Here is a 25,437-nt window from a genome sequence, read left to right as displayed (position 1 = left end):
TTTTGTATACGTTTATTGCCGCTCTTACAGTCCCCAGAACACCTCCGGCTTCCCGGCCATGGCGGCCGCATTTCGATGGGGCGGAATGCGAAAACACCCGTGTACTTAGATTTAGGTGCACGTTAAAAATCCCCAGGTGGTCGAAATTTCCGGAGTCCTCCACTACGGCGTGCCTCATAATCAGAAAGTGGTTTTGGCCCGTAAAACCCTATAATTTAATTAATTTAACCTCCGGCTTGTTTACCGAGGCATGAGCTTGCTCCGCTCCTTCTTACGTTAAGTGTCGGGATATACTATCGTATCGATGCACGGATCTATCGTAAAAACTGTTCAATTGCCACTACCGCGCTCTTCCTGCATCTTCCACCCACTCCCCCCCCCCCCTTCTTTTTATTTTGTCGAATAAAAAGTTCGGTCAATTTCAGGCGCAGCACGATCGCTTTTTTCCCAATATCGAATAAACATAACGAAAATCTGGTTCTGAGCAACCACACCTAAAGCAGAGGGAATATATAGGTATATGTAAGGCTGTGTTTTGAGCTGTGTAGATGATTACCATAGTAACTACGAGATCACAGCAACAAGCTATACAAAGGAGGTGCGAAATAAGTTGTTCCAAAAGTCAAGCAAAGGAACGGCTAGCGCTTGTAAGGGAGGCAGGAAGGCCCTGCTTCGGCGGGTCCTTTTTCATTTTCTTTCCCTGTTATACGCGAGAGGAGATCGTTGCTGCCAGAAAGCACATTCAGGTAGTTGGTATAAGCGATCACTATCACAAAAGCACACTTATGAGTGATACTAAAAAAAGAAATGTCGGACAATTTTGTTCCTTTAGGTTTTGTAATAGGTGGCAGGTAAAACGTAGGAGTAACAAGCAACTTAGGACAAGTTGGTGTAATTGGAGAATGCAAAGCTAGGACTATTGACATGCTTAACCTTTTCGGCCCTGTTGATGTAAACTAACGAAATTGCAGAAAACTGCTCACGCAATTCAATAAACGAAGTATACCAAAAAAGTTAAGCTTTCCACGCGAAACCATCATGGTCTTTAGGTAGCTGCCAGAACTGTAGGTCAAATAGGCCAAGACAAACATTGTTGTGCGAAAAAAAAAAAAAAGGAAACCGACAGTAGTAGCAACATCCTTCGTTCCACTTAAGGACGTCATCAGTGCCAATGAACCAAGGTATGTGGCTTGACAATTTTGTAATAATAGCGGGTAAACAAAATAAATTAGGCTTGATAATTTTCTGATAATAGCTGCTAAACAAATTAAATGAGCAAAGTCCTTTTAGTGGCTCATATAACAGCTTGTATGGTGGTGCGCAAGGCTTAGTTTAGTTTGGTTTGGTTTGGTTTGGTGTCTGCGGATATGGCTCAAACGACTACGAGGGATCGGCCATGAATTGGATTGTGGTGGCTTAGAAGGGAAGAATATTTAAATAGAATTTTGTAATTTAGAAATGACATTAAATGAATACTAATCGTTATTATCAATTTTCAGGCTGTCTTTAAAATTTGAAGTTAACATTTCTGTGTACATAATGAGGAAAGTAAGACAATGAAATTAACGTGACAATCTCTTTGTTTCAGTCACAAAATTAAATATGGCATCAAATATGTTTTTAATGCAGTGTCCTAGTACCGACGCCCTAAGATACAGTATCACAGGGAGCGTTATGCTCAATGCAAGTTGGCGAAGCGGGCCTTCTAGAAGTCGTTTTCTGTGCACGTCGAACCTGCGGCACTCTCTGAAGAGATGTTCCATAGTTTCACGTTCGTTGCAATGAAAAGAATGAGGGGAAGGTGCCAAAGCAGACCTGTGGGAATGAAAATTAAGCATTGGAATTACGCAACGCATTCTCGTGAATGAAACTTCAAATTTTCTTGCTGAACACCACCTGTTGTGCCAAGTGTATATAAGGTGCTGAAAATCGATGTTATTTTATACACACGACTTATCACGTTCTTCTTGAACACAATATGCTCTAAATCTTGCAGCCGTGATGTATGCCGAAGGTTTAATGATCCTCAGTACCGGGCCTCTAAGAGATGCCGCCGCTGGTGCGTCTGCTGACTTTATATATAAAGTGCAGGGCTCATTGGTTGTAAAATTGTGACTTGGAGTAGTCTCTTCATTTTCTTCCTTCGCTGTCCCTAACTGTTTTCTACAAACATAATGCGTTTTTTTTTTGTAGTGTTAAGGCACATTTACTCGTTCGGAACTACTATTTAGCTGAATGTGTGATATATCTCCAAAGGACATTCAGGTGCATGTACACCATTCATCGATAAAAACAAGGACTCAGTCAGCTCGTGTACGCAACCTGTTCGCTAGATGAAGAACATGATGATCGCTTCGAGGAGCTTGTCCTATGAATATAAAGTAAATTGGAAATGTTGATTGCAAAGTAAATTATATAATAAATTAGGAAAATTGATCACTTTCTAATGACATCGTCGGTTTAGAAATCAGGGGAAGAAAGTAGAATTTTCATTCCGAAAATTGGGTATTCCTTTAACTACTCGAAATATCCTCTCCATCGGGGCTTCTTCATGGGGCTTTTGCCACAGGTACACCTCCGTGGCCATTGGTGACTACCTCTGTTAATTCTCGAAATCAATAATTGGGTAGATGATCAGATCGCTGATTGTGTCTTCGAAATTAGAATATTCTAACTGCCGAACTCTGTCGAGTGAGGCTAGCTTAGCGGCTCTTTTTGAGGAACTATCAGAGATTGTTTGGGATATCATGGGCCTTAGTGATGTTAGAAGAACTCCTGAGGCTTATATTTGCTGAATAACAGACACGTCCTCTGCTATAGAGGTCTCCCAGAAAAGAAGCAATACTCGATAGGATTCCTAATCCATCAGGAGATAGCGGGTAACATTGACGAATTCTACAGTATTAATGAGAGGGTAGCTGTAGTCGTAATCAAACTTAATATGATATATATATTAAAGGTAGTACAAGCCTACGCTCCAACTTACAGTCACGATGATGATGAAGTAGATCAGTTTTATGAACATGTTGAATTAGCGATGAGAAAAGTGCAAACTCAGTATAGTATAGTAATGGGCAACTTCAATGCAAAAGTGGGGAAAAGGCAGGCTGGTGAACAAGCAATTGGCAACTACGACGTTGACTCCAGCAACGCTACAGGAGAGATCCTGGCAGAAATCGCAGAAAGGAATAAGCTTCGAATAATGAACACCTTTTTCAGGAAGCGTAGCAACAGAAAGTGGACCACGAAGAGCCCTAATGGTGAAACAAGAAATGAAATTGATTTCACACTTTCTGCTGATCCCAGCATAGTGCAGGATGTAGAAGTTATAGGTAGGGTAAAGTGCAGTGATCATAGGTTAGTGAGGGCTAAGATTCACCTCAGTTTGAATAGAGATAGAGTAAAATTGGTCTAGAAGAAGTAGGCCAACCTAGAAACAGAGGGTAAAAGCAGACAAATTCAAGCTGGCACTTGCAAACAATTATGCAGTTTTAGGACAGAGAGATGATGACATGAAGATGATGACATAGAGGCAATGAATGAAACCGTAACTAGGCTGGCTTCAGAGGCAGCCATTGAAGCGGGAGGCAAGGCTCCAAAGCAAACAGTAGGCAAGCTCTCCTAAGTAACAAAGGACCTATTAAAAAAACGACAAAGAATGACAGTGGCCAACTCAAGGCATAAGATAGAATTCGCGAAACTATCAAAACTAATAAAAAAGGCGGAAATAAATGATATTCTAAACTATAACGTGAGAAAGACTGAAGAAGCCGTAAAATATGGACAAAGCCTGAAATAAGTGAGAAAAAAACTTGGCATAGGACAAACCAAGATGTATGCTCTGAAAGATAAGCAGGGTAATATCATCTGGAATCTCGAAGATATAGCAAAAGCAGCGGAATAATTCTATACTGACCTGCAGAGTACCCAGAGGAGTCATGGATACCTCAATTAGAAACAGTAATGAACAGGATACAGAAACTCCTCCCATAACTAGCGATGAGGTCAGAAGGACCTTGCAAGACATGAAACGAGGAAGAGCGACATGAGAAGATGGATTAACAGTCGACTTAATCCAAGACGAAGGAGACATAATGCTTGGAAAACTGGCGGCTCTTTATACGAAGTGTCTACCGATCGCACGGGTCCCAGAAAGCCGGAAGAATGTAAACAATATACTAATCCACAAAAAGGGAGACGTCAAAGAATTGAAAAATTATAGACTTATTAGCTTACTCCCAGTATCATATAAAATATTTACCTAAATAATCTCCAACAGAATAAGGCCCACACCGGAATTTAGTCAACCAAGGGAACAAGCTGGCTTCAGGTAGGGGTACTCTACAATGGACCACATCTATGTCACTAACCAGGTTATCGAGAAATCCGCAGAGTACAATAAGCCTCTCTATATGGCTTTCATAGATTACGAAAAAGCATTTGATTCAGTAGAGATACCAGCAGTCACAGAGGCATTACGCAATCAAGGAGTACAGAACGCTTACGTAAATACCTTGGAAAATATCTACAGAGGTCCCACAGATACCCTAATTCTACACAAGAAAAGCAGGATGATACCTATAAAGAAAGGGATCAGACAGGGAGACACAATTTCTCCAATGTTATTCACTGCGTGCTTGAAAGAAGTATTCAAGCTATTAAACTGGGAAGGCTTAGGAGTAACAATCGACGATGAATATCTCAGCAACCTTCCATTTGTCGATGACATTGTTGTATTCAGCAACAATGGAGACGAGTTACAATAAATTATTGAGGGCCTAAACAGACAGAGCCTAAGAGTGAGGTTGAAGATTAATATGCAGAAGACAAAGATAATGATGAATACCCGGGCTAGCGAACAAGAGTTCAGAATAGCCAGTCAGCCTTTACAGTCTGCGAAGGAGTACGTTTACCTATGTCAACTAATCACAGGGAACCCTGATCATGAGCAGGAAATTCATAGAAGAATAAAAAGGGGTTGGATCGCATATGGCAGACATCGTCAGCTCCTCACTGGAAGCTTACCATTGTCACCAAAAAGGAAGGTGTACAATCAGTGCATTTTACCAGTGCTGACATATGGAGCAGAGACTTCGAGACTGGCAAAGAAGCTTGAAAAGAGCGCTGGAACGAAGATTGCTAGGCATAACCTTAAGATTCAGAAAGAGAGCAGTTTCGATCAGAGAGAAAGCGGGTATAGACGATATTCTAATTGACATCCAGAGAAAAAAAATGGGGCTGGTAAGGTCATGTAATGCACCCGTTAGATAACCGTTGGACCAGTATGGTTACAGAATGGGTTCCAAGAGGAGGGAAACGCAGTCGAGGATGGTAGAAGACTAAGTGGAGCGATGGAATTAAGAAGTTTGCGTGCGCTACTTCGAATCGGTTGGCGCAGGACAGGAACACAACATCACAGGAAGAGGCCTTCGTCCTGCAGTTGACATAAAACAGGCTGATGATGATGATGATGATGATGATGATGATGAATACCGCCCATAAAACAACACAACATTTGCTGCTTATATATAATAAAAAATAATTGTTACATTTCGGTATCAGCCATGTTAATATATTTCATAATTAACATGATTGTTATACTTCACCCTGATTTCCTTTTCCGTTTAGGTTTTCCCCTCTCCCCTTCCCTTTGACCTTTAATCGTCGGCTTCTTGGTCAACCTCCGTGGTGGGTAAGTGCCACAATGTAGGAGGAAGCTAGCAAGTCCGCTATGTGGGTACAAACTAAGTTTTGAGGCAACAACATCAACAGCAACATCAAGCTATCATTGCGGACTGCGGCTTAGAACAGGAGCTCTCGGCACCTGTCAAGGCTCTTTTTCTTTGTACAGTTCTAATTATTTATTTGAACATTGCAACAGCCAAAATAACGCTTGGAGGAAATTAAATGCCCACTTTTTGAACGCTTGTAACTTAATATATAAGATAGCTATACTTTGTTTAAAGAATACATCATGTATTAATTTACACCCGTTGAGCCCTGGCGTCGCCATTTGGCATCTTATACATGACTTTGCTCAAAATCGATAATTTTCGATATTTTTTGTGTGATGCTTTTAAAGGCTGTTTCACACTATATACGTCAAAAAAGAAATTCGTGGGGCTGCATCATTGATACGGGGACGGATTACAAGCGAATCTGTTTAGGCTGCATAAATGGGCTGCATACATTATGAATCCAAATATTCTTTTTTTTTAATACGGGACCACACTATGCCGACACATGCACTACCGCGGTCACCGCACCTCCCGTGCATCTGCCGCAACCGCTGCTGCAGCCGCAACCACAGAAGCGCAGGGCCAATGCATAATCGCCGTCCTTACAACCGCTGCTGCGGTTGTGGTGACGGCGCATGTATCCGCAATGTATCCACAAACTGTAACTGCATTGAATAAACAATTCAAAGACACCGTGATAGCCGTACGAGGAGACAAATCAACGAAACGGCAAAAACAAAAAGTGTGAGCGCAAGGAATAGTGTGAGGGAAAAGAAAGAAGAAATTAAAGTACTTGACTGCAGGGAAACTTCAGGTCGCTAGAGGCGGTACTTTAGAGACAAGAAATGCCTTCCGAGTAAAGATATTCAGGGGCTTAATTCCCAAAGGCGTTCGTTCGTATGTACACTTTACCTCTGGCCAGCCACCATCGCGAATCGGGAAGCTGGGAGGCTAGAATTGCTCTTGCGAACAATTCTAGCTTAGGATTTGCTTTGCGGACACGGGCCGGGGTTTTTAAATAAAGAACGGTCTGATATAAATATAGCCAACTACACATACGGTTCATTGTGTCGCAGTTCCCAGGCAAGCCCACCTAGCCGCCTCATTTTACGCCGTTCTTGTAATCAGACATGCTCTTCGGCTATTCCTAACTCTGCCAGCTGTCGTGACGTTATTATGAATACTCCTTCGGGAGTATACTTTGTGCCAGCAACCTGCTTTCTGACTCTGATGAGTCTGGTACGAGCTCCTGTGCAATTTACGCACGCACAAGAGCCGACACTTGCTATCTAGCTGCAATTGACACACATCTTTGGCACCAACTGTAGCACCCGCTTCCACGACGCATCGATGCCCTGTCACGCCGTGTTCGCCGCGGAACTGCTGACTACAAGCGATTCCCATGTTGAATTAGTCATTTTGCCCTATCCTACATGTTCGTGTGGCTGCGATGCCGAGAACATAACCACTTACTTTACGACTGTCCCAACCGCATCGCACATAGTCAGCGTCAGGAATAGTAATAACCGTCGTGGTACAGCTTAGTTTAGTTATAGCTAAGCTCGATGTCACGGTTTCGATCCCGGCCGTGGCGGCCGCGTTTAGACGCGGGCAAAATGCAAAAAAAAAAAAAAATGCTCGTGTACTTAGATTTGGGTGCACGTCAAAGGACCCCAGGTGGTCAAAATAGATCACGAGTCCCCCAATACGGCGTGCCTCATAATAAGGTGGTGGTTTTGGCAAGTAAAATGTCAGAATATAATAAATTTAATTTTTCGAACACGAACTCCGCTTACTTGACTCGCGTCGCCCCTCTTCACTCGCCAAGGCGTTGGGCCCACGGTAACAGAGTAATGAGAGCAGTTCAACGATCTGGAAACGCTGGCGCGCGGGGCGAGAACGTACTCCCCTGGTGTGTGTGTATGATTGCGAGAGGTTCATTCGTGCGCCTGCATGAAACATGTTAGTATATTCTTGGATTGTAGCGTGACATGACACACACACGCAGACTAGAAGCAGACAGGACGAACGCTATCCTTTTGCATGTTTGCATACATTAAACATATGTGGATTTTGTTTTAATTCAAACTTCTTTGAAGAGAAGTTGCACCCTTAGTGTCGCTACATTTTCTTCAATTTTATTTAAATAATACATAGTGCCAAAAGATTGAAATTCTTCTTTAACGCTTATCTTCTCATAATAACAAAAGATGAGGTACCGTCGCTTGCAAACAGCCGCGACAACTTATCTCATTACTTCCAACAAAGCCACGATCAGTATCACCGGCCCCTGCGCACTAACGCGCACCGTGAGGCGTATACGTATATACGTGTGTGCACTTGTTCTACAGAACACTAACCGTCATCAAAGTTGGTTCATCGTCACTATTACCACACTTACTGTCTCGCCATTTTTTTTTTTTTGTTTGCGCCTCGTATATTGCTTCGGAGATAATTCCGTTTTGAACGCGCAGGAGAAAGTTGGAGTAACGACGATGTGGACGAATTCCTTTTTTTTCAGCTAAATTCTTAAGTTTTTTGCGCCGCAGTGTTCGCCACGTTCTCTCGGTAGTATGGCAGGTTCATGGGGCCCGTCAACAATGCCTGAAACGAGGCTCCATGACGGAGCTGCAAATACGCAAGGAGCGGTGCACTCTGCACCGGAACCGCTATTTCCGTGAAAGCCCGCGGCCCGTGGATACTCTGTGTGCGCGCTCGCCTTAAAAATTTTTTTATCTTGTTCTCTACTTGCTTGTAACGTGTCCTAGAGTAAAAAACAGGGCTTCATGCTGTATTCCTGTCGTGGGCGCAGCGCGTCTAATCATCGTAATGGTTCCCTGACAGATTTGAAGTTTTTCCCGTCAGCAAAGACAAAGGCTCACTGTGTTACCAAGGTCCTTTGAATTTGCCCATTTAGTAGATTGGCGCCGGTACGTAGAAATTTCTAGTTTTTCTTTTTATATGTGTCAGTATACGCCCCTGTGAAGACTCCTTCCCGCACCGCTCTTCTACTGCGTATGCGCGCGCTGCTACGACGCTCATTCGTCGAATTTATTTGCGAATTTATAGTACTTTGCCCGTTTAACAGAAAACTGCGCGGGAATAGAAGAAGGCTGAGCTCGTAGAACAAAGCCACAGACGATGACATTGATGCATACTCTCACTCTGCATATGCAAGTGGCTCTGCGCCAGATATTCCTTCTTTACACACCGTGGTGGCTTAGTGGCTATGACATTTCGCCGCTAAGCACGAGATTACGATATCAAGTACCGGCCGTGGAGGCCCCATTTATATGGGCGTGAAATGCAAACTCGCCCATGTGCTGCTCATTTTGTGCACGTTAAAGATCCCCAGGCGGTCAAAATTAATCCGGACTTCCCCCCACTACGGCGTGTCTCATAATGAAATCGTGCCCGTAAAACGTCATATTTTTTCACAGAATATTCCTTCTTATATTCAAAAGGTCACTGCCACTTCCTCTATTCATAAAGCTAATGTTTCTGGTACATTTATTGCTAATGTGAATTTTCTACATTTTCCCTGCCTCAATCTTTTTTCCGAACTTCCTTTTTTGCTCTAAAATAAACTGTTTAATTACAGCCCTGTGCCAGTATTCCCCAGAGGCTCTCACGTTGCAATTATTCTTGGGAGAAAATTTCAGTGAATCTCGATGCTGGACACATTCTTATTAAAGGTGGCCAAAAAATTGCAATTGAGCGCTTACGAACGCAGAGCGCTGTAAATTAAGCTTCTGAGATATGGCAACACAAGCATAGAGGGAACACAAACGTTTTTGTCAAAGTATAAAATAGACGGAGTAAGACCGAGCAAATTTGGGACAATTCCTGAAACAAAGAATGCCTTAAAAAGAAGTGCTGGCTTGTTTCTATTCATTCGCGATATTTGAAAGTAGCAAAAGAAAAAAAAAGTAAAGAGGGAGCGGATGCCGAGGACGCTTTCAACCAAATAGAACACTTGCTAATGCAGACGGAAGCCATATAATTCAGTTCGGTGTTTGTCTTTATACTATTCTTTTTTTTCACCCTGATTTGCTACGTCGAATATACAATGTACAGTCGCGGACAGAATAAAATGGACCACGGGATCTCCGAAAACGTTCAATTCCCGAGCAGCCTGTAGCAGTAACCAGTAAAACTGCCCACGACAACGTTGTTAGCATATTCTAGTCCAGGTCCAAAATGCAAACACCAGATTGCGTTGTGAGGTTGCGGAGATATTCAGCTTTTTCTTAGATTTCATGGTCCATAATATTCTGTCCGCGACTGTACGTGCCTCAATTATTTTCGTAATATCGTACATGTATCACGGCGACGCGTTCAACCGAAAACAGACGGATGAGGAAAAAGGGACAGTAATATCAGCCATGGTGGCTTAGTGTGCATGTAAAGAAGCAAGAGTGCACCGGCAATACACGGGGCCGCTGCTACTAAGCCTACAGACGTAATGGTTCTATTTTCTTGTCTTTCTTCCTCTTTCCTTAGATCTTGTGATAGAGCGTTACTTGCTCATTTCAGGAAGGACGTTCCGAAAGTAAGTTTTGTCATTTTTGTTAAAGAGAAGATGGCATACCAGGTGAAACAAACAATGACCATAAGAATCCACGCCCGTTGCTGGCTCAACGACGGAAGGAACGTCAGCGGAGGAGGAGTGACGCATGCGTGGAGCGCTGAAGAAGAGAGAGTAGCAGCAGACCGGCTTTACTGAGGTTATTCGAGTACAAATGACGATGGCAAGTTCAGACATGTGCGGACAACGTCGTCGCAAGTGGAAGTGCGTGCTGTTATCCAGTACGAAAGGGCGCCTGTTTTCTGCACTGAAAGCCGCACTCCTGGGCCGTCACTTCCAAAACAATGCTGAGGTGGAGCAGGCTGTGCGACAATTCCCTGCATCGCGGTACACTGTGTTTTACCAGAGTGGTTTCTTCAAACTGACTGCACGCTACGACAAATGTCTCAGTGTCGGTGGCGACTATGTGGAAAAATTGCGCAAGGTGTATAGTGGATGATGCCAGGGTGTATTTTCTTTTTTTTGCAATAAGGTTTATGTGTAGAAATAGATGAAGAAACTTACTTTCGGAACGTCCCTCGTATGGATGCCCTATTATGACAATATACCTCGTTTCTTTTTCCTTCACGCCCGAAGTTCATAAGACTGAAACGTAAGAGCTTCTGCTGACAAACTAAACACCACACAAACTGTCGTGCCACTATAACGAGCACTTAGCCCTCCTTTACATCTCTTACGCTGAAGAAATCATCCACGCTAGGCCAGTGTGAGTGGCCAGCTCACATTGTTTGGAATGCTTTCCCTCAGCGCCATTGTGTGGGGTACACGGATGCGGTGGTTGTTTAGCGAGGAGCACAGATCTCCTTCCCAAGCCATACCAGAATCAAATATTGTCTTCGTCATATTCATCATTATCACTTTCTTATGTTCTCTGGAACACATGGGCCTATAGCAGTGATCTATATATACCCGTAGTACGTTAGCCGACTCAATGCAACAGTGCCCAAATTTCTTACTCTCACCACGTTACTTCATTGTGGTGTTACTTCATTTCAGTAACCTATATGGTTACTGAAATAGGCCACCTCTTATCTGCCCTACGGATTACATCAGCTGTTCTGTCTCCGTGACTAACGCCGTTAATAATGTCTCATCTCCTGCCCCTTCCAGAGTGTCACGCAAGGGACTTTACACATGCCAGGAGTATTCTCTGGCTTTCGATCAGCAAGGAGCTTTCGCTCTCTCTCTCTCTCTTTCAGCGTTACAATTAGGTACTTTTCACTTTTCTTCTGAGCGTTTAGGGACTCTGCAACATCATCAACCTCATTCGAGTCGGGTCTTGCTCATGATTAAGGAACCACGTCTTAGTCACGCCCGATAGGTGGGAACGGCTATTGAGAATTTTTCGCAAATTGTCTCACCTCTTGAACTCATGCGCACATTGGTTATGAGCCAGTACTCTACGTCGCCCTCGTGGAGTCCGAGAAAGCCTACCGGGTGGCGCTTCTGACTGCTTATGACCCATGTGAGCGCAGGCGGTCGCACAGATACGTGGGTCGTCATTTCATGCAGGTCGATTTGATTGGGACGTGACGGAAGATGTCATAGGTAAGCGGCGACCCGAGTGGTGTTCCACCTAGTAACGGTGGGAGGTAGTGGTACAGGTTTCTCACAGGCATAACTTGTGAGACAACGTTTTTTTTTTTCAAATCTTCCAGAAAGAAAAGGATGACGAGACCAATGGTGATGGTACTTGCAGATTAAGAATAGTTTGAACAGTGCTCAAAATATATACACGCACCAATATCACGAAATTGTTGGAATTGTTGTTACTTGACCTGCAAGCCAGACATTATGCCATTGAGTCTGTCGTAGACCACCAAAGGTCACGAAACTTCACGTATACGCTAATTCATCATCTCCAGTAAATGAACCATATGGAAGTTTTGAAGACAGCTACAAATCTGCCACCGACCAACGCTAGTCGTCTCACCTCGGCGCTGTAGTACACATTTTTTTTTTTTACTGAAGGTCATGCTCGAAGTCTCATGAGCCATTTGGAAGGAATGGTGCAAACATGGCATCTGTCCCTGTTGTCTAGTCTCTTTGCCTGTATTCCTTTTTTGTGGCAGGACTTCAAGAATACGCACCTGCACAAAGAAAGTTAACAGCAGTTCCTACTCTAATCCAGCAGTTGACTCACAAATGTCTCACTCATCATACGCATCTGAAATGCCTCTAACCTCACTTGTGTCTCACCTTATATACTTGAGAAACTGATTTATTCTTGTGAAACTGGAAACACTGGCAAATGCGGTGTTCATCTACGCTCCAAAATACATTCTGCGACGGAACAGATGCACCAGTGTGCTGCGGTGCCTCTTTTCCCGCACTTCACCGTAGGAATAGGGGAAGTTTATCTTCAAAGGCTTTGGCTTGAGGTGACCTTGACACCACCTGGCCTCTAAGCGTATATGAGTGGAAAGCTGAAGCTCCTTGAACGTGTCACAAGTGCCCAGCTCCTGTGCTATCGTGGATAATCATCACCGGCTTTGGCTGCGCCCTTTGACTCGGAACACGAGGCACAAGATAGTAAGAGAAGATATACTCAACCATAACCCAATAATACCACAGAGTAATAAATCCATTGGCCAACGGATAACAAGAACTACATATACCTGTAAGCAGAATTCTGGCTTGTATATTCCTCTTATGCGCACAGACCCCTTAATGAAATAGCGCGTAATTTACAACGGCCTTCTGGAATTACTGTTACTTATTATTTTGGCCACTGAGTATATTCGATTATTCCTGACCAATTTCGCCATGTCTCGTTTGCGTTTGTTGACTCCGGATATACAGATACAAATGCCGCCTGGGTTACCGCGACGTGAACAGACCATGCTGTACCGTCTTTGTCTAGGCGTTCCATTTACAAACTCATATGCCTTCTGTTGCGCTTTAGGGTGGCGTTGGGGAATCCACCAAGCCCATCGACTGCTACGTCAGGTTGTAAAAATGAACGAAAAGGGTTTATTGGCTTAGTTACACGGCTCCAATACGGAAGCCTACTTCATGAACGAGCAGGTTAAACGTCCAAGTTGACCCGCCGTGGTTGCTCAGTGGCTATGGGGTTAGGCTGCTGAGCACGAGGTCGCGGGATCGAATCCCGACCACGGCGGCCGCATTTCGTTGGGAGCGAAATGTGAAACCACTCCTGCAATTAGATTTAGGTGCACGTTAAAAAAACCCTGGTGGTTGAAATTTCCGGAGTCCTCCACTACGGCGTGCCTCATTATGAGAAAGTGGTTTTGGCACGTAAAAACAGATAATTTTTAAACGTTCATGTTCACGTCAGGATCCTCTGTCCTCACTCTCGAAAAGTCTCCGCTTTTAATCCCGTTGCCTTCCTTATAGGCGAGTCGACTAGGGAATCTCAAGACTGTCTAGCAGCAAATCACACTCCTCAACTGCGTTGCGATACCATGCCCATGCTCGCAACAGCCCGCAGTAACCCCACCTCCGAAGAGTCTGGTTTGGAATATGTGGCAAGAAAGCCGCCTGCGACTTCTAGGAGGACGACCGTTGTTCCCCTCCTTTTCATCCTTCGCTCAGGCTGCCAGTTAATGGTGGGGTGAGGGCCTTTTGTAGGACCCGTCAAGAGTTGGTGTACACGCTGCGTTGACGTCTGGATAGGAGCTGATGGCTCGGCAGTGGTTTGACTCGTGGTAAATGTCCAATTAACGCCTTTGTGTTGTTGAGACCTAACAAATAACTCCGTCGCCAAGGAATTCGACCTGAGGGTGACCAGATGTCAGGTTGCCCGAAGCGTCGATGTTCGGTCGCGGCCTCGGGGATCGTCCTAGTTGGTATGGCTGATGTCACACGGCAGGTTGAGAGCCCCGCCCTCGCTTCATGTCCACCTCCCTGGGAATACACACGCACGCACGCACACACACACACTCGTCGGTGCGCCCGAGTGACACGCCTATTGGACGCTAAGATCTCCGTATCGCTTTACAACGTTTTACCCCTCTCTCTGTCTCTCTCTTTTCTAGTTGTGGTCAGTTGTCGACAAGACAGAAATAAGTTGCCTAACTCAATAGCATCACTAGCGATACGTACAAAACACGTTTCTCGAAATTCTACTCTGAGATCGTTGCTTAATATCCCCGGCTCAGGCAGTCTGCATTCTTTTAATATACTTGACATCGAAGTTGTATTCCTGCAAGATGAGACTGCATCTCAGTAGTCTCTCGTTTATTTCTGACATTTGCCTCAGCCATGCAAGAGGGCCATGGGCGCTCTCGACTGTGAATTTAGTACCCTGAATATAGCATCCTAGCTTTTGAATGGCCCATACTATGCACAAACACTCTTTCTCCGAATGCTAAACGCCTCTTCTCGCGGTGTCAGTTTTTGACTGAGATACAGCACAGGATGCGCTTCACCGCTTTCGTCAATGTGAGCAAGGACGACACCTTGACCATGGTTGCTGGCGTCACACCACAGAATGCATTCTCTGCAGAAGCCTAGCGAGACAAGTACAGGCCGTGAAGACAAAGCTTCCTTCTCGAGCAATCCTCATTTTCCGAATAAGCTCCACTAATCTTCCACTTTCGTGCGACTCACGCGCTAACACTTTCTTTCTCTTGTCCACAAAGGACGAACACTTAACAAAAGAACCAAAATATGTTGCGCCACTTACGGACTTAAAATTACACGAAGATTCGAGTTTAATTATAATTTCTCACACGCATGCTCTAAGCGATTCTCAAACGCTGTCGGCTTGTGAATACCCGTGCGAGACATGCACTAACACGTTACTTTTATGTGTCCGAGCGAGACACACCTTAAAGGTACAGTACTAACATTTTCTAAATTGTGCGGTTAAACAACGTCTCACCTAAAATACGCGTCTTTCTTCCAAGAAACAAAAATCTCACGACCACTTCCGGAAAGTGAACTGATGCTTAAGCGCGCCACTACAGGTTTCAAACGACTAACCTAGACTTGGAAGTGCAAGCGTATCTAAAGATAATGAAGCTTATCTGCTAAAAAGAAAACGACATATCGAAAAACAAAATTGCCAAACTTTACGCGTGCGAAAACCGTCTCCTTAAACCGTGCTTGAGGTGGGCGCTGTCTAAAAGCTCCTGTCAAACTTCTCAACACGGGAATACAAAGGAAACGTGTCATTCTCCGCGCTCCAGAGCCCCAATACCTTTCATACTGTCCACTTGCCTTTCTGGCCTTGCCCTCAGAATGCACTGCCTGGTATGACTACGTCGAGTCGCCTGACCACCACGTTGTCCCGTGTCAGTTAGGCTACACCTCGAAAAGAAATAAACGAGGGGTAACGTAATTGCGCCCTGGGTTTTGTCCTCCTCCGCGCCGACCACCGCTTTCTTTTCATCTTTGTCTGACGACTTGGACGCGCTCTGACTCGGAACATTCCAACCGACAAACGCGCCTTTCTAAATCTTTCTCTGCGCTCCCCACAGGCTTTAGTGGCTTTAGATTTACTCGGCTGCGTTGTCTTCTCTGCCGCAGTTCAGAATTTGTGAAGCCTCTTTCTCTTGGCGCTGCTTCTGATGCTCCTTTCCGAGTGCCTTTCTTTTCTTTCCGTTGGCGGCTCCTAGGCCTGACAAGCTTCCTGAATTTCTGTTGGGGAAAGCAGAAAGATTTCCTCGTCCGGTTTAACTATGCCTCCCGTGCTAGCAGTTTCATCCTCCTTTCCGTACTGAGTTCTTCATCGCAATTCAGCGTGTGACTCTCTTTCTGAATTTCTGTCGGGAAAATAGGAAGGATTTCCTCCTCCGGCTTAACTGCGTCTCCCGAGCTTGCGGTTTCATCCTCTTTCCTTGCCCTGTGTTACGCGTCGTAACACAGTGCCAGACCTTCTTACTGAATTTCGGTCGAGGAAATCGGTTCCTTCCGAAATTCCTCTGCGGAGAGCTTGTATTTTGTGAGCAAACTTGCCTTCACTAAACTGTACATGCCTGCCTCGGTGGCGCTCAATCGGGCTACAACCTGCGCCACTGCTCCTGGCATCAACTCAAACAACCGCTGTGGTGATGTGCCCTGGTGAAATGACCGCCTTTCACAAACCTGTTCAAAAATAATAAGGTAGAGACTGATGTCATCGCCTATCTCGTACGGCTCAATCAAACTCGTCATTTCCGCACTTTGCGCGTGTGGCAGCGCCATATCCGCTCTGCGCGTTAATCTAGCTATCTCTTGTCTTATTTTCGCAAGCTCACTTTCATGCTGCCTCTTCTTCTCTTGCTTCTCGCGCGCCTTTTCTTCCACTCTTTCTTTCCTCTCGCGCATCTTCTCTTCCGCTCTTTCTATCCTCTCGCACCCCTTCTCTTCCTCCCTTTCTTTCCTCACGCGCTCCTTTTCTTCTTTTCGGAACATATCTTTTCCCAGGCCTCTGTGAGCTCGTCCTCATATAAAACCACTTCGTTCAATCGCGTATGAATTTCGGGCTTCGTGAACCTATGGTTAACTCCATACCGAGCTCTCTTGCTAAGAACAACAGCTCTTCTTTCTTTAACACTGTAATATTTATGCTTTTTGATAGCACACTACAACTTCCCCTGTATTGCCCGCACACCCGGTAGCGATGAATTACAGCTCATTGCCCGATAGAACTCTGTCCTTATCGTCCTGCAAAACGTAGTTGCTCAAGCACTCACTCAACGTTGAGCTTGCGAAGGTCGTGTCTCCCAGAGCCATGTTCCCAGGTCCGCCAATTCCAGATGGCGGAACTGCCTTCTGCTGGTCTTCCTTTCAGTTTCCTGGAGTCGTCCAAGGCTCCCCGCCGTTACTGCGACGGTTGTGTCTCCCTGAGCCACGAAGAGGAGATTTGCTGATCCCAGATCTGCAGAAGTCGCTCTTCCGTCCGTAGTTTCTTTGGATCCTCGAAGTCCGTGTCTCCCTGAGCCATATACACAGGTCCCGTGACGACTGCCTTCTTCCTTCCAGATTCCTCGAGTCGTCCAAGGGTCCATGCCGTTACTGTGACGGTTGTGTCTCCCTGAGCCACGAAGAGGAGGTCTGCTGATCCCGGATCCGCAAAATTCGCTCTTCTGTCCGTAGTTTCCCTGGATCCTCGAAGTTCGTGTCTCCCGGAGCCACGTACACAGGTCCCGTGAGTACTGCAATCTTGATCTCTTCCTTCCAGATTCCTCGAGTCGTCCAAGACTCCAGGCCGTTACTGCGATGGTTGTGCCTTCCTAGCCACGAAAGGGAGGTCTGCTGATCCCGGATCCACAGACATCGTACTTCCGTCCGTAGTTTCCCTCGATCTTGCGAAGTTCGTGTCTCCCTCAGCCACGCACACCTGTCCGTCGATCCCATATCGCGAGGACTGCCTTCTTGATCTCACCGCTGTCAACCAGTTTGTTGCCGCTTAGGGTGGCGCTAGGGCAGGGAATCCTTCAAGTCCATGATGGCAGTCCCACGTTTCTGCGCAGCCGGACCTACAGTAGTTGTTTAGACAGCTTTTGTTTCACGGTGCCTCACTTGCTGCGTCCATTGCTTCGCAGCCATAGAAACCCACGGAATTAGGCGACCGCATCGCTACCTACCTGAGAATAAAAGGCTTAACCAAATCCGTTCCATCAAATTTTCAATAAACGTGTTTAAATCACTTATAGACGACGCATGCCATGAAGGCTTTTCGTCCACACTAGAACTTGAGATCGGCAAGGCTATGCAGGATGTTATACGTACTTTCGGCCATTGGATATATATACGGATTTTGATGCGGAAATACGCAGTCTCCGCGCAATCCGCCGGCGAGCGGAGCGACGGTACAGAAGGACTAAATCGGTCTACGACGTTAGAGAGGCTAGACGCATTCAAAAGAGAATTCAGCGTTTCCTTGCTGTACGGCAAAATCAACGCTGGAAATCGTTTTGTGAGTCTCTCGATCCGCGTTAATCTCTGTCGGTTGTCTGGAGAACAATCCACGGACTTCGAACAGCTCATCAACTGCGCCGCCCATTTAAATCTCTAGCCCTCCTTCAAGGACGCCGAAAAGTCGACGTAGTCGAAGATTACGGCGCAAGGATCACGGGTCCGGCGTTCGCGTATTCACCTTGCGCCCCTATTCCTATTGTACCCCCTTGCTCCCAAGATCCTCGTATGAACGCTCCTTTCTCCATTAAAGAACTGGAGGCCACACTTGCTGGGTGCAGGCGGTTTTCGTCAGCAGGACCCGATGGCATCACATACTCTGCGCTTGCAAAGCTCGGTCAAGAGGCCAGAGATGCACTTCTCGGCTTATACAACACATCATGGCGTGACGGCCTGCTCCCTACCACGCGGAAATCCAGTCGGCTTGTTCCACTCCTCAAGGCTGGCAAATGCCCATTCAAATTGTCATCTTGCCGTCCAATAGCAATGTCCAGCAGTGTCGGCAAGGTAATGGAGAGAATGATCCTTACACGGTTCCAATGCTACATTGAATTTTAGAACGTCTATCCAGAGGTAATGGCTGGTTTTCGACGCGGCCTTCGTGAATAGATAGCGTTATCGACCTTGTCACATACGTACGACACCAGAAACATCTGAACCAAATCACTGCGGCCCTATTCCTTGATGTTAAAGGTGCGTACGACAATGTAGACCATCATGCAATTCTGGACGCCTTAGAAGCTGTAGGGATTGGTGGACGCACCTTTCGCTGGATACGCAACTATTTGAATTTAAGATCTTTCTTTATATTGCCTGAAGATAGACCAATGCCATCTAGCTATAGCACTCGTGGTGTACCGCAAGGTGGAGTACTCAGCCCTACCCTTTTCAACCTGGTACTCGTTAGTCTCGCTGATTCGTTACCGTAAACCGTTCAGCTCTCCGTATATGCAGACGACATTTGCATATGGGCTTCAGGCGTGACGCGTGTACAAGTCCATGCACGACTTCAGAAAGCCTCAGCAGCTGTGTCAACATACCTAAGAAGAGAAGGCCTGGAGCTTTCAGCACAGAAATGTGCACTCGTTGCTTTTACTCGCAAAGCGATGGCCCCGTATGCGTTGCGGATTAATGACCAAACTATACGATATAGACGAAAGCACCGATTCCTTGGCGTCAGCATTGAGAGAGACTTGTCTTGAAGCCCTTACATCTCGTACATGACAAAGCGTTTGGCCGCCATTGTGGACCTTCTTGCGTTTCTCAGCGGGAAGTCCTGGGGCGCAACACTACCACCAATGTTGCAGCTATATAAAACACTGTTTTCTGGCTTCCTGCGGTACAGCTTACCTGTACTAGGAAATGCTTGCACTACAAATATCCGCAAACTCCAGAGTGTGCAAGCACAAGCACAAGCACTCAGAACTTGTCTCGGTCTCCCAGAAACTACAACGTCGATTGCGACAGTGGCCATTGACAGAGACGCTCCTTTGACAGTCTACATCGATACAGATGTTATGAGAGCACGCATCCGACACCTGACTCAGATTCCCTCCCACCATCTTGCTTGCCTGCCAGCAAAAAGGCCACATCCAACTTTTGCCAAAAGTACTGTAAGACATCAGTCCTACTTGCCATCACAATTTACGCCTGCTACACGATTATCAGACCCATTGTGGGGTCTGCACCGGCCGCAAGTGCAGTTGACAATTCTAGGCATCAGAAACAAAGCTGGAGTACCATTGCAAGCTTTGAAACAAGCAACATTGGAACACATTCACAAGGTGCACAGATTCCGGCAACATGTCTACACAGATGGTTCGGTAAAACTCAACAGCTCTGCTGCTGCAGTCATCATCCCGGCAAAATCTGAGGAAATCAAATTAAAAACTTCATGTGTTACTACATCGACGGGTGCGGCACTCCGTGCTGCACTTGATTTCATTAAGCAGGAACCACCGCAACAATGTACAGTCTTTAGTGACCCCAAGGCAGCCCTTCAGGGCATACAAAACCCAATGCGCCACGAAACCAATGAACAAGTGGCCTCAGAAATTCGATACATATATCATCACAGCCATCACAAGGGACACAAGATAATCGTTCAATGACTTCCAGGACATTGTTACGTCAGCGGGAAAAACCACGCCGACAAAGCCGCCCGATCTGCGCATGAAAGTGGTCAGCGAGACTTCATTCCGCTTTCGCGAATAGACACTGCGGCGGGGCTGCGACTGATGTCCCGTGAATATACTTTGCCTCTGTAGGACTCGAATGTTTTCACCATGAGTCGTTGGCGTTCGTTGTCTCCGGACATACGGATACACCTCCTGCCTGGGTTACCACGACGTGAACAGACCATGCTGTACCGTCTGTGGCTAGGCGTTGCCTTTACGAACTCATATGCTCTGCTTGTTTGAATGGCCAACAGCCCCACGTGCGACACATGCAACATAGATGAGACGCTCGTATATGTGATCTGTAGTCTGCCCGCAATGTAGCGCCCAGAGACAAGTGATGTGCAGAGTACTGGACCAGTTGGAAAATCGTCCACTATCAGAACTCAAAGCTTTAGGTCAGTGCTCCGAAAGAACATCCGCGTTGAAGGCCTTAGTTGCGTTATTAAGGTTCCTGCGGTCTACGGGGCTTCAGGATAGACTTTAAGAATGCCACCCCCTACCGCTCTACAGTACACGTGCTTTGTTCGTGCTCGTCTCTCTTTCTCTCTCTCGCTCCTCCTTCCACAATATTTCTCTTTTTATCACTCTTAACCCTTCCCCCCGTGCAAGCTAGCCAACCGGAACTACCTCTGGTTAACCACGCTGCCTTTCTCTGTATTATTTTCTCTCTCTCTCTCCAAGCCCATCGACTGCTATGTCAGTCTGTAGAAAATGAAAGAAAAGGGTATATTGGCTTAGTTACGCGGCTCCAGTAAGGAAGCCCACTTCAAGCAGGAGCAAGAGAAACGTCCAAGTTCACATCATGACACTTTGTGCTCATTCTGTAAAAGCGTGCGCTTTTAACCCCGTCGTCTTCCCTAGGCGTGTCGACTAGGGAATTTCAAGACTGTCCAGCAGCAAATCACACTAATCGACTCCGTTCCAATAACACGCCCACACTCGCTACAACCCGCAGTAACTCCGCCTCCGAAGAGACTGGTTTGGAATATGTGGCAAGAAAGCCACCTGTGACTCCCAGATGGCCGCTTTCATCCTTCGCTCAGGATGTCAAGTAATGCTGGGGTGAGGACCTTTTGTGGTACCCGTCAATTGCCTGTGTCCACGCTGCATTGACCTCTAGATAGGCGTTGATGGTGGTTTGACTCATGGTAAACGTGTACTTCAAATCGTTGGGGTGTTGAGACGTAACACTTTGTTACTGGAATTGCCAACAGCCCGACGTGCGACACATGCAGCAGCGATGAGACGCTCGCACACGTTATCTGTGTCTGTACGCGATATAGTGCCCAGAAACAAGTGATATACAGAGTGCTGGACCAATTGGACAATGGTCCACTCTCAGAACTAAAAGCTCTAGGCCACTGCTCCCAAAGAAAAACCGCACAGAAAACTTTATTCAGGCTAAAATTCTTGCGGTCTGCGGGCCTTCAGATAGACTTTGGAACGCCGAGCCCCCCACCACTCTGTAGTGTTTTATTTGTGCTCATGTCTCTTTCTCTGTAGCTCCTTTCCGCTCTGTTTCTCTTTTTATCCTCCTACTTCTATACCCCCTTGCAGGGTAGCCCACCGCAACTATCTCTAGTTAATCTCTCTGTCTTTCTGTGAATTCTTTATCTGCTCCTTTCTCTCCTCCTGGCCAATACTCCGCGAAGTGTCTGCGCCATTGTGACAGAAGCGGTGTAGAAGCCTTAAATATGCGAGTGTCATAGTTTTCTTTGCATACAGCTCTCGATAGTTCTTCAAGAATCGCTGCGTCGACGTCTCACAGCAAGCACCTGCATTAACTTCGTATTTCGGCTTAGCTTGGGAAGAGTGAAGTGCATGAGCGTAAGCATTGCGAAACACTAGAGATATGGCCTGTGTGGTTCAGAAAGCAAACTTTGCAAACACTACATTTTGTTTAGGTCCTAAGGAATAAATTGTACCTACGTACTTAGTTTTATACGCTTTAATTAACCGCATCCCGAAACATTAGCTTCGCATAGATTCCGACATGTGGCTTGTGCCTTCGTAATTTTGTATGTTGAAGTGAAGGTTTAGACGGCTCATGGGAAGAAAATTCCGATGTGCGCCTTTGAGAGCAAAGTATGGAAAGAAATAATGCATTAGAATTAAAATGTCGAGTAATGTAATGAGTGTCTCGTGAGTGGGCTGGCTTTCGCGTCCAACCTCTTTAGTGTATGCTAAAGTGACTCTCAACTTTTGGCAATAATTAATGATGCCTGACATAAACAACGTCAAACACTACAAAAAGAGTGCGGTGGAATTCATCTCGCGATGAGTGCGGACGGCGGTGCGTTAGCATAGAATCGATATAGCGACTCAAGGTTTTTCCATTGTCGAAACGGGTTATCTATAGGGCGTGTACTGCAGCGGTACTTGTCTTTTGAGGTTCCCTAAACACACGCAGCGCCATCTGGCGGCGTCGCCGCAAATCCTGAGCACGGCCTCCGAATTGCATGACATGCCGGTACGTACTAATGCTTAAAAACGCGTCATGCGGCAAGAAGGCTCCTTTCTCGTGCTTCTTTCTGGACACATTGCAGACAGACAGACGCACGCACGCACGCACGCACCCACCCACCCACCCACCCACGGACGGACAGACCGGCCGACGGACAGACAGACCGACAAACGGAAGGACGGACGGACGGACGGACCGACCGACCGACCGACCGAGAGACCCTGGAAAGTGCGGAAAGTACTCTAAGATTGCTAACACATTACCAAGAGAAACATTTATTGACAGCATTTCCCCATTAAGGAAATATAAGCGGAAGCGGAAGCGTCTCCTGCAAGTTGCTATCTTCGCAGTAATAGTCTTGTTATCGCGCCGGTATAGCTGGCATGAGTGACGAATGTCCTTGTTCCGACAAATGGCAAAACGCATTCACATAAAAGTAGCTTCCACCCGCCGTGATGGCGCTGTGGCTTTGGCGATGCGCTGCTAAGCCCAAGGGCTAGCAGCGCATTAATGTACCCACAAAAGAAAATGCATGTCTGCGAGTAATAGCGCACGGGTGCAGCAGACTACCTGTGTTTGTGTAAAGATCGGTAAATCACCTCATTCTCAATGTTGCCGTGCCTTTTACGTATGCGATTCATTTCTCTAGGTTGATTGCAAAGTTGATTTCATGGCGTTCACAAATTGTTTTCTTTGTTTCCGCTAGCAATATCCCGCTTTGGCCTCTTCTGGAGATCAATCTCTCTGTGCTGGTCTATTTGCGCAGTGCCAACACAGTAATGTTGATTGGTTTGCGAGCCTCCCCCTTTTGCCATCCAGATCACTCGCGACGGATGCCGAGTACCAATCGCGATATTCTGTTGATTGCTCTCTTCGTCGTCTGCAGCTCTATTATTTCGTTGGTTTGTGTCATTTGTTGCGATAAAGGTCCCGCGTTGATTGGTTCTGTCAGCCTCTCGGAATACACCCGCCCCCTAAGAATACGCCATGTTCTCCCAGTCCGGCTAACGCAATGCCCTTACTAAACATGTCTGCACCGAAAACATGCCACAAGCCAGGTATATTCGCGGATGAACGTTGCAAGCAATCCAATTCGGCATGTGGCGCTGTCCCGCATGTGTCACCTGAGTGACACACCCCCGCATGTTCCTCATTGAGTGCAGGATTGAAGTTGTCGTAATCCAATCGTCGTGGGTGCTCTCACACTCACGCCGTTCGATCTATCTCTTAGTTCTTTTATTTTCTCAGGCAGTCGATTGCTATATTCCTTTTTATCTGAAACCGACTGATGAACGGCAAGTGATACGTGCGGGTCGGTGCGAGCGGCTTGCTTTCGTATAACCTAGAAGCGAAAAAATTTGAGTGGCACATTACTTTTGTAAGTCAATGCTCACTACTGAATTGCACGTGCTGATGCGGGAAAATATTTATTTCATTAAAAAAAGAGTTCCGTGTTCAAAATGCAGTCGAGCGTTTGCCCAAGTGCTTGATGAACGACGCCGCCTTCAGCCATATCTTCACTAGATAAGCGTTCACGTTGACGCATAACTCCTGAACTCCGGAGTGTATAATGTATAGTAAGCATTGTCATGCTTCTACGCTGATCCAATGCGCAATTTTCGATTCCAGCCTTCACTGGCTGCTTCCCTCGCCAGTGTGATCAATAGGATAGTCTCGCACATATTGGTGTCATTTTCAATAAAAACACAATGGCGAGAAAGCTTTGTTTGGCATTTGGTACGGCTGCACACGTGTCACGGGATAACTTAAAGCACGTTTCTTTTTTTTTTTTTTAAGCAAGACAAGTACTGAAATGATTACCCGCTGCTCAACGATGCTTTCTTTGCCATAAGAGGTCAGGACCACAACTTTGCAGCGACGCTTCTTTTTCGATGCTATAATTTCTTTTCGCGCTGTTCGCTCTTTCTCATTGATAAGAAGTGAATCAATGAGACCAGCCCGCCGTTTAACGGTGGATGATAACACTGGCATAGAATGGAGTGGAAGTCATGAATATGAAATCGCAGTCCAGGATGAGGGTGGGCAACCATGGCGTCCTTCGTTGTGGCAAAGGTGTTCGTACGGGGATTCTCTAAAACTTTGCCGAACGTCGCAACCAGTCGCAACATCAAAGAGCCATGAACGATTAATACGCAAGAGAATTAGATTTAAGTGTAAAGTAGATACGCCAGTATTAAAAAAACATAGCTGAATGCCAACTAATGTAGTGACACCGTTATGACCGCTCTTTGGAAACATTTTGTAACACTCTGAGCCAATGATTGCCGTCTGCTTATGCAGTTTTACATCACAGTCGCCAAACGCATGCGCACAAGCAAGCACTGCGTTTACACGCTGCCCTGAACCGTCAGTTACGCAGCTGCGTACAGCTTGCTGCAATGTGCTTTGTATGCTGTTTTACAAAAGTACAAAAGAAAACAAATATAGAACACCCTGTATATCGTCGAAGATGCACTTTCTTTCGCATAAAGCGCCGCGGGAGGAAGACAGATGTTTATCACGCATGCAGCTGCAAGGCCTCTCCACCTAATGCACGCAACATTTCAAAAGACAACCGCAAACTCCAGGAACTTAACCCTG

This window comes from Dermacentor andersoni, chromosome 2, assembly GCF_023375885.2.
Source record: "Dermacentor andersoni chromosome 2, qqDerAnde1_hic_scaffold, whole genome shotgun sequence".
NCBI lineage: Eukaryota > Metazoa > Arthropoda > Arachnida > Ixodida > Ixodidae > Dermacentor > Dermacentor andersoni.
The sequence above is the reverse complement of the archived record's forward strand: the minus strand, read 5'-3'. Positions refer to the sequence as shown.